Source organism: Kogia breviceps, chromosome 3 (genome assembly GCF_026419965.1).
Source record: "Kogia breviceps isolate mKogBre1 chromosome 3, mKogBre1 haplotype 1, whole genome shotgun sequence".
Lineage (NCBI taxonomy): Eukaryota > Metazoa > Chordata > Mammalia > Artiodactyla > Physeteridae > Kogia > Kogia breviceps.
Window position 1 is genome coordinate 186,782,908 of NC_081312.1, and position 11,277 is coordinate 186,794,184.

An 11,277-nucleotide genomic window follows, 5' to 3' on the forward strand; every position below is an offset into this window, starting at 1 on the left:
GAAATGTTTAACAAAGACCTAGAAGAATTAAAGAACAAATAGACATGAACAATACAATAACCAAAATGAAAACTACACTAGAAGGAATCAATAGCAGAATAACTGAGGCAGAAGAACGGATAAGTGACCTGGAAGACAGAATGGTGAAATTCACTGCTGCAGAACAGAATAAAGAAAAAAGAATGAAAAGAAATGAAGACAGCCTAAGAGACCTCTGGAACAACATTAAGCGACTGACAAAGGATTGATCTCCAAAATTTACAAGCAGCTTATGCAGCTCAATATCAAAAAAAGCAAACAACCCAATCCAGAAATGGGCAGAAGACCTAAATAGACATTTCTCCAAAGAAGATATACAGATTACCAACAAACACATGAAAGAATGCTCAACATAATTAATCATTAGAGAAATGCAAATCAAAACTACAATGAGATATATACACTACCAAACGTAGACTAGATAGCTAGTGGGAAGCAGCCGCATAGAACAGGGAGATCAGCTAGGTGGTTTGTGACCACCTAGAGGGGTGGGATAGGGAGGGTGGGAGGGAGGTAGACACAAGAGGGAAGAGATATGGGAACATATGTATATGTATAACTAATTCACTTTGTTATAAAGCAGAAACTAACACACCATTGTAAAGCAATTATACTCCAATAAAGATGTTAAAAAAAAAAGAAGAAATGAAGATAGCCTAAAAGACCTCTGGGACAACATTAAATGCAAAAACATTCACATTATAGGGGTAACAGAAGGAGAAGAGAGAGAGAAAGGCACCGAGAAAATATTTGAAGAGTTTATAGTTGAAAACTTCCCTAACATGGGAAAGGAAATAGCCACCCAAGTCCAGGAAGTGCAGAGAGTCCCATACAGGATAAACCCAAGGAGAAACATGTTGAGACACAAAGTAATCAAACTGGCAAAAATTAAAGAAAAGAAAAATTATTGAAAGTAGCAAGGGAAAAATGACAACATACAAGGGAACTCCCATAAGGTTAACAGCTGACTTCTCAGCAGAAACTCTACAAGCCAGAAGGGAGTGGCATGATATACTCAAAGTGATGAAAGGGAAGAACTTACAACCAAGATTACTCAAGCTGGCAAGAATCTCATTCAGATTCTATGGAGAAATCAAAAGCTTTACAGACAAGCAAAAGCTAAGAGAATTCAGCGCCACCAGACCAGCTCTACAACAAATGCTAAAGGAACTTCTCTAAGTGGGAAACACAAGAGAAGAAAAGGGCCTGCAAAAACAAACCCAAAACAATTAAGAAAATGGTCATAGGACAGACATATTGATAATTACCTTAAACGTGAATGGGTTAAACGCTCCAACCAAGACACAGGCTTGCTGAATGGATACAAAAACAAGACCCATATATATGCTGTCTACGAGAGACCCACTTCAGACCTAGGGACACATACAGACTGAAAGTGAGGTGATGGAAAAAGATATTCCATGCAAATGGAAGTCAAAAGAAAGCTGGAGTAGCAATACTCATATCAGATAAAATAGACTTTAAAATAAAGAATGTTACAAGAGACAAGGAAGAACACTACATAATGATCAAGGGATCAATCCAAGATATAACAATTATAAATATATAGGCACCCAACATAGGACCACCTCAATATATAAGGCAACTGCTAACAGCTATAAAAGAGGAAATCGACAGTAACACAGTAATAGTAGGGGACTTTAACACTTCACTTATACCAATGGACAGATCATCCAAAGTGAAAATAAATAAGGAAGTAGAAACTTTAAATGACACAATAGACCAGATAGATTTAATTGATTTTTATAGGACATTCTATCCTAAAACAGCAGATTACACTTTCTTCTCAAGTGTGCACAGAATATTCTCCAGGATAGAGCACATCTTGGGTCACAAATCAAGCCTCAGTAAATTTAAGAAAATTGAAAGTGTATCAAGCATCTTTTCTGACCACAATGCTATGAGATTAGAAATCAATTACAGGGAAAAAAATGTAAAAAACACAAACACATGGAGGCTAAACCATACGTTACTAAATAACCAAGAGATCAGTGAAGAAATCAAACAGGAAATCAAAAAATACCTGGAGACAAACGAGAATGAAAACACGATGATCCAAAACCTATGGGATGCAGCAAAAGTAGTTCTAAGAGGGAAGTTTATAGCTATACAAGCCTACCTCAAGAAACAAGAAAAATCTCAGATAAACAATCTAACCTTACACCTAAAGGAACTAGAGAAAGAAGAACAAACAAAACCCAAAGTTAGCAGAAGGAAAGAAATCATAAAGATCAGAGCACAAGTAAATGAAATAGAAACAAAGAAAACAATAGCAAAGATCAATAAAACTAAAAGCTGGTTCTTTGAGAAGATAAACAAAATTGATAAACCATTAGGCAGACTCATCAAGAAAAAGAGGGAGAGGACTCAAATCAATAAAATTAGAAATGAAAAAGGAGAAGTTACAACAGACACTGCAGAAATACAAAGCATCCTAAGAGACTACTACAAGCAACTCTATGCCAATAAAATGGACAACCTGGAAGAAATGGACAAATTCTTAGAAACCTATAACCTTCCAAGACTGAACCAGGAAGAAGTAGAAAATATGAATAGACCAATCACAAGTAATGAAATTGAAACAGTGATTAAAAATCTTCCAACAAACAAAAGTCCAGGACCAGATGGCTTCACAGGTGAATTCTATCAAACATTTCAAGAAGAGCTAAAACCCATCCTTCTCAAACTCTTCCAAAAAATTGTGGAGGAAGGAACACTCCCAAACTCATTCTATGAGGCCACCATCACCCTGATACCAAAACCAGACAAAGATACTACAAAAAAGAAAATTACAGACCAATATCACTGGAATATAGATGCAAAAATCCTCAACAAAATACTAGCAAACAGAATCCAACAACACATTAAAAGCATCATACACCATGATCAAGTGGGATTTATCCCAGGGATGCAAGGATTTTTCAATATATGCAATCAATCAATGTGATACACCGTATTAACAAACTGAAGATTAAAAACAAAATGATCATCTCAATAGATGCAGAAAAAGCTTTTGACAAAATTCAACACTGATTTATGGTTAAAAAAAAAACTCTCCAGAAAGTGGGCGTAGAGGGAACCTACCTCAACATAATAAAGGCCATATATGACAAACCCACAGCAAACATCGTTCTCAATGGTGAAAAACTGAAAGCATTTCCTCTAAGATCAGGAACAAGACAAAGATGTCCACTCTCACCACTATTATTCAACATAGTTTTGGAAGTCCTAGCCACAGTAATCAGAGAAGAAAAAGAAATAAAAGGAATACAAATTGGAAGAGAAGAAGTAAAACTGTCACTGTTTGCGGATGACATGATACTATACATAGAGAATCCTAAAGATGCCACCAGAAAACTACTAGAGCTAATCAATAAATTTGGTAAAAGTTGCAGGATACAAAATTAATGCACAGAATCTCTTGCATTCCTATATACTAATGATGAAAAATCTGAAAGAGAAATTAAGGAAACACTCCCATTTACCATTGCAACAAAAAGAATAAAATACGTAGGAATAAACCGACCTAGGGAGACAAAAGACCTGTATGCAGAAAACTATAAGACACTGATGAAAGAAACTGAAGATGATACCAACAGATGGAGAGATATACCATGTTCTTGGATTGGAAGAATAAACATTATGAAAATGACTATACTACTCAAAGCAATCTACAGATTCAATGCAATCGCTATCAAATTACCAATGGCATTTTTTATGGAACTAGAACAAAAAATCTTAAAATTTGTATGGAGACACAAAAGACACCAAATAGCCAAAGCAGTCTTGAGGGAAAAAAGCGGAGCCGGAGGAATCAGACTCCCTGACTTCAGACTATACTACAAAGCTACAGTAATCAAGACAATATGGTACTGGCACGAAAACTGAAATATAGATCAATGGAACAAGATAGAAAGCCCAGAGATAAACCCACGCACCTATAGTCAACTAATCTATGACAAAGGAGGCAAGGATATACAATGGAGAAAAGACAGTCTTTTCAATAAGTGGTGCTGGGAAAACTGGACAGCTACATGTAAAAGAATGAAATTAGAACACTCCCTAACACCATACACAAAAATAAACTCAAAATGGATTCAAGACCTAAATGTAACACCGGACACTCTAAAACTCTTAGAGGAAAACGTAGGAAGAACACTCTTTGACATAAATCACAGCAAGATCTTTTTTGATTCACATCCTAGAGTAATGGAAATAAAAACAAAAACAAACAAATGGGACCTAATGAAACTTGAAAGCTTTTGCACAGCAAAGGAAACTATAAACAAGATGAAAAGACATCCCTCAGAATGGGAGAAAATATTTGCAAATGAATCATTGGACAGTTTGTTAATCTCCAAAATATATAAACAGCTCATGCAGCTCAATATTAAAAAAACAAACAACCCAATCCAAAAATGGGCAGAAGACCTAAATGGACATTTCTCCAAAGAAGACATACAGGTGGCCAAGAAGCACATGAAAAGCTGCTGAACATCACTAATTATTAGAGAAATGCAAATCAAAACTACAATGAGGTATCACCTCACACCAGTTAGAATGGGCATTATCAGAAAACCTACAAAAAAAAAAAATGCTGGAGAGGGTGTGGAGAAGAGGGAACCCTCTTGCACTGTTGGTGGGAATGTAAACTGATACAGCCACTGTGGAGAACAGTATGGAGTTTGTTTAAAAAACTAAAAATAAAATTACCATATGATCCAGCAATCCCACTACTGGGCATATACCCAGATAAAACCATAATTCAAAAAGACACATGCACCCTAATGTTCACTGCAGCACTATTTACAATAGCCAGGTCATGGAGGCAACCTAAATGCCCATCGACAGACGAATGGATAAAGAAGATGTGGTACATATATACAATGGAATATTACTCAGCCATTAAAAGGAACAAAACTGGGTCATTTGTTGAGATGTAGCTGGATCTAGAGACTGGCATACAGAGTAAAGTAAGTCAGAAAGAGAAAAACAAATATTGTATATTAACGCATATATGTGGAAGCTAGAAAAATGGTACAGATGAACAGGTTTGCAGGGCAGAAATTCAGACACAGATGTAGAGAACAAATGTATGGACACCAAGGGGGGAAAGTGGCAGGTGGGTGAGGTGGTGGTGTGATGAATTGGGCGATTGGGATTGACATGTATACACTGATGTGTATAAAACTGATGAGTAATAAGAACCTGCTATATAAAAACATTTTAAACAATAAAATAAATAAAAATTTTTAAAAAAAGAAATCACAATCTCAGTACCATAGAAAATCATAAGCAGTGCACAACTCAGACCCTAAGCTTAAATTTAAAAACAAACAAACCAAGCTAGAGTAGAGGTGATTGAACCAAGATCCAGAGTGTCAGAGCATTAGCTGATCTTGAGTGTAGTTGAGCCAAAGTTTCGACAGTTGAAGCAAAATCAAAGACTAGGAGGAGAGCGTTGGCCAAGAACACAGGGGGGTCCAGAGAGTTAAGCAAATTAAGCCACAGGCAGGCACCAATGATCTGAGTACAGCAGATCAGCAGGTCTTGGTTAGACTTCATATACACTTCCTGCCAGAGCAGATGCCGGGCAGGGCCCAGGTCTACAGAAATGAACAGTGAGTGCATGAACTACAGCTGGAAAAGGTGAAGAGCACTGGGCCCACCATGGAGTCTGATTATTCCCAGGGCATGTGTGGGGTTGACACAGGATCCTTTGAGCATCTTGGTCCAATGAAGAGTTCCTTCTCTGGTTCTCAGAAAGATTTCCTGATCCTTTTCCATGGCTACTCCCTGGAGTCACCTTGACTATCCTCAGCAGGATGACTAAGATCCAGATGTAGAAACACCCTTGGATATGTTTTCATTGATGTTGTTGGACACAATAAAAGATGACGAGAACTTGAAACAAAAATCAAACTTTCCTTAAGGCACGGCCACCCCACCTCCACACGCACAGCTGGAGTTTCCTGCTAACGTGATGCTGGCATATCTGGAGGTTCTGGCCAACTGACAAAACAATTTGCTGGTGATGGTGGCTTAATGACAAAGCGGAAATCTCTTATGGACTGCTGGGGAAGCAAAAAGTGTCCAAAGAACACAGCTTTGTGTTATTGTAGCCGCAGGGAACAGAGGGAAGGGGGATACCTTTATTTTCCACTGTGAAAGTTCCAAAGAGGACAAACTCTGCAGGAAATCCCGGGCCTATATATATATATACATTTCTACTGCTGGTCCTATTCAGTCCTAATCAAGGCCTACATCATCCATGAGCTTATCCACATTAGAAAAGAAGAAAAACAAAACCCCGGTTGCAAACCCCTGCACAACTTGCTTTTGACAGCATTTCCCTGGGCTCTGCGGGAGATAGGAAGCTTCAGAAATGTTTGTACAAGCGGCTGCAGGGCAGCGAGCTAGCAGAAAGCTTAGTGTTTCAGGGATTGTGTTTTCTCATAGCTCAGTATAGTTCATTTTGATTAGCCCTTGGTCTGATCAAAAGGTAAAGCATTGGGATCTGTAAGTTGATCTTTTTTAGAAGTTGAAGATAAAAGACACCGAGTACTGATACCGCACAACTGAGTATCTTCTGATCTCTTACAAAATAAAATGAACAACCAAAATCATCAAAGGCACTTATTTACTTCACACCAGACCAGAATGTTCCATGATTTTATTAATAATTTCCTTGTAGGGGTCCACTCTTGCCTGATGGGAGGGTCACTCCCTTGAATACACCATGTAATTTAAGACTCCAAGGGCTCCTGAAGAGAGGGAGTCTCCTGCTGGCCTTGAAGAAGTGAGCTGCCATGTTGACAGGGAGCCATGTGGCCAGGGACTGTGGGCAGCTTCCAGGACTGACAGCAGCCCCCAGCTGACAGCCAGCAAAAAACAGGAACCTCAGTCCTACAACCTCAAGGAATTGAATTCTGCGTGAGTTAGCAAGAGGGCCCAGAGCCCCAGAACGGAAAGCTGACTCCCTGGCTGCATTTGTCTATCACAAGTGCAGCAGTAAACTACCTTCTAAACACATGTAAGTGTTTCTGAGGGCATATTATACAAAGTGGATTTTGTAAATGGATGTTGCCAAATCGCCCCCCATGGCTGTATCAATTTACACTCCCACCATGACCAACCATGTTTGAGAATGCCCAGTCCCCAGTACAATATGAATATGGGGACCCCTAAAGTGAGCCCCAATCACTTTATTGATTGATCACTAACAAAGTGGAACATCTTTTCACATATTTATTGCCCACTTGGTTTTCCTCTTCTGTGAAATGCCTTTTTGTTTCTTTTGCCAATTTTGCTATTGGATTATTTATCTTTTTTTTATTTACTCACAGAAATTCCTTATTAATTCTGAATACAAATCCCATTTCAGTTATATGTTGTAAATATACAATATTTGCATATCAAAATCAATAGCTCATTTTTCCCCTAAAATTTGTGTATGGTTTTTTTTATCATATAGAAGTTTTAAATTATTGATGGTGCAATCAAATGTATTCATTTTTATGTGTTTTGATTTTGTTTCTTTCAAAGCCTTCCTACCCCAAGATTATAAAAAAATTCTCCTATATTTGCTTACAATATTTTCATAGTTTTGTTATTATGTTTTCCCTTTCATTCCATCTGGAATTTATTGTGAGTCATGCATTCTTCCACCTCCCAATCTGGTGTCCACCCTCACCACTCACCTGATACTACTTTGCACAAAGTCTCTAGGGATCTCTGTGTTGCTGAATCAAAAAGACAGTTCTGTGGTCTTGTTTTATGTAACTTCTCAGCAGCATGTGTAGAAGTTGAGCATACCTCCTACTGTGAACACGTCCCTCTCTTGGCCTCTGGGACAGCATCCTTTCCAAGCTTTCCCTCCATCTCACTGGCCTTCCTCTGTCTCCTTTATTGGATCATCTTCTTCCCAATCTCTAATTCTTGGTATTTTTCAAGGTTCAGTTCTGAGCTGTCTTCTCTGTGTCCCCCTTGGGGACCCAAGCTTTATATACTCTAGAGAGATTCCTTAATTACCATGTCTCTAGCCTTTGTCTTTCTTGAGCTGCACCTCTGTATATTCGGACACTTGTCTGAAGTTTCTCTCTGGACAATCCACAGCCATCTCAGACTTCACATGTTCCAAGCTGAAATTTTTTTAAAAATTTATATTGGAGTATAATTGCTTTACAATATTGTATTTGTTTCTACTGTACAGCAAAGTGAGTCAGCCATACATATACACATAACCCCTCCTCTTTGGATTTCCTTCCCATTTAGGTCGCCACAGAGCACCAAGTAGAGTTCCCTGGGCTCCACAGCAGGTTCTCATTAGTGATCCATTCCAGACGTAGTATCAATAGTGTAGGTATGTCAAGACCTCTTGATCGCATCCCCTGCTCCAAACCTCTTTTCCCTCTAGGCTTCATCACAATTCACTCCTTCAACTTGAACCAGACACCTAGGAATCACCCTTGGTTTCTTCCTTTCTTCTACCGCTGAATCCAATCCGTCAGCAAGTCCTGTCAACTTTCTCTCCCCCATATACCTCTTGATCTAATGGGCTTCCCCTCGTCTCCTCCACCAGCCTCGTCCAGGCGGCTAATATCTCTCACCCCTGCTTTGGCATCAGCTTCCCTGCGTCTCTCCCTCTCCTCCCTGGAATGGTCTCTCTTTAAAACGTACACCATTATCATTCCTGCTTACAATGTTTCTGTGGCTTAATAGCCAGGAGATGGAAGCAGCCTAAGAGTCCATCATTAGATGAATGGATACAGAAGATGTGGCACAGATATACAGTGGAATATTACTCGGCCATAAAAAGGAACGACATTGAAATGGATGGACCTAGAGTCTGTCACACAGAGTGAAGTAAGTCAGAAAGAGAAAAACAAATGCCATATGCTAACACATATATATGGAATCTAAGAAAAAAAAAAGGTCATGAAGAACCTAGGGGTAAGATGCGAATGGAGACACAGACCTAGTAGAGCATGGACTTGAGGATATGGGGAGGAGGAAGGGGAAGCTGGGACGAAGTGAGAGAGTGGCGTGGACATATATACACCACCAAACGTAGAATAGAGAGCTAGTGGGAAGCAGCTGCATAGCACAGGGAGATCAGCTCGGTGCTCTGTGACCACCTAGAGGGGTGGGAAAGGGAGGGTGGGAGGGAGACGCAAGATGGAGGGGATATGGGGATATATGTATATGTACAACTGATTCACTTTGTTACAAAGCAGAAATTGACACACCATTGTAAAGCAATTATACTCCAATAATGATGTTAAAAAAAAAAAAATGAAAAAACCAACCCAAACTTCCCCCCAGGGTCTCTGAGACCTCTTGTGGCCTGAACCCCGACTCCCACACTCATCTTAGGCTACGCTTGCTTACAGGTCCTCCCTCGGTTCTTTGAGCAAACCCATATCTCCCCCTGCGGCTGGCTGAGACAAATTCCCTCCAACTTGGTTTAAAACAAAAGAAAATATTCTCTCACAATTCCCGGGGGCCAGAAATCCAAAATCGAGTATTTCACAGATGAGAGACTGGGGTTTAGAGCAAAGGGCCCACAGCTTCAAGGACGTGCCCTAGTTCCTGCCCTCAAAACTAAAGGTCCACAGTAAGATACCTTTTATAACAACAAATCACTTTACAAGGGCAAAGACAAAATATTTGTCATCTAGAGTTATTCAGTGAAGCAGCTAGACTAGACCCAGATCAAAAAAGCTCTTTGACTGTGGATGAGGTTATGGAAATAACTGAAATGCAACGTCTGTGGGTTTGTTGCATTAACATTATAGAAAAGGAGAATTTGAGATTGAGGAGGTAGGGTGATCCGTAGGTATTGTGTCATACGAAGAGGATTTCCCTAGACATGTTTGAACCTCCAATTCTGTGTTTCATTCTGAGCTTTGTCTGTCCCTGAGGCTTTTAAGTCGACCCAAGAGAGGGATTATGACTATTTATGACTCTGCCTATAAAACACCACAGGGCTTAACCTTCCAGCAGGCGAAGGGCCACCACATTTACACTTCAGTCTCCCTGCGGCTGCTCTGAAACGCTCTGCTTTTCTTCTCAGAGGCTTTGGGATCTGAGCAGAGACACACTCTGGAGTTACGTCCTCTTAAGCAGATCATGCAAGGATTAATTTATCTCAGTAAACACAGGGATCCCAGAAAGACAGCCAGTCGCTTCCCAGGAGAATCAGAAAACCTTAAGGGAGAAAGAGAAGCCACCCCGGGCCTCTCCATCAGGTCGACAGCACAGTGCTGGAGCCTCCCCCAGAGGCTTGGGGTCGCCTGCGCCACCCGTCACCTAACGCCATGGTGTGGGCAGTGGCCTTAGGCAGGGAAGGCTCTTCTGGGAGCTGTCTCTGCTGCCCCGGAGCTGGCCCCTTAGCTCACGGTGTGAAGCTGCAGAACAGCATTTCATGGTTTCCCAGAGCCCTCACCCATCCCCAACCCTTGCCTTCCAGGGCACAAGCGCCTCAACCAGCAGCGGCTGGCCTTGCTCGGAGCCTCGCACAGATGCTGTCCCACGCCACCCTTACGATTGCCTTATGAGCAGCTAGCGGCCAACGTCTGCATCTGCTAGGTAGGTAGTTAGTCTCCAAACGTCTATTTCCTCCGACCTTCTGCCTGGCCTCCTGTGCTTGACTAGATCAGGGATTTCTACTGGTTCAGGGGTGGATACATCACACACAGTATAAGAGTTCAGTGGGTCTGGGGGATTTTAGTTAAAGAAAACCTGTCTGTGCTACAGGGCTTCTCCGAGCTTCCAACAGGCCAAAATGTACATTGCAAACTCTAAGAGAAGGGTCTGGTGCAGGAATTTCCCAAACGTATGTGTTTACACACATTATCTCGGGTGCTAAGTGCCGGGCAGAACACAGCTGGGGGAACCCTGTCCTGGGCCACATCCCCCTCTGTGCTCAGGCGGCGGCAGGAGAGGGCAGAGTATCTATCTACTGCGAGTCTGTACGTGCCGAGGGCCGTGGCACTTTCGGCAGGCGTTGCCTCGGCACCTGTAGTCTCTCAACGAGCCAGCGAGGCGGGCACCTCCAACTCCGCTCCCTAGAGCTGAGGGGACGCCGTCTGCAGCCACAGTAAGGCCCGAACACCAGAAGCACCCAAACAATAAAACTTCCCCTGAACGACAGCCTTACGATCATCCATTTACAAACTCAGGCCACCGTACCGGGCCAGGAACCAGACGCCGCGG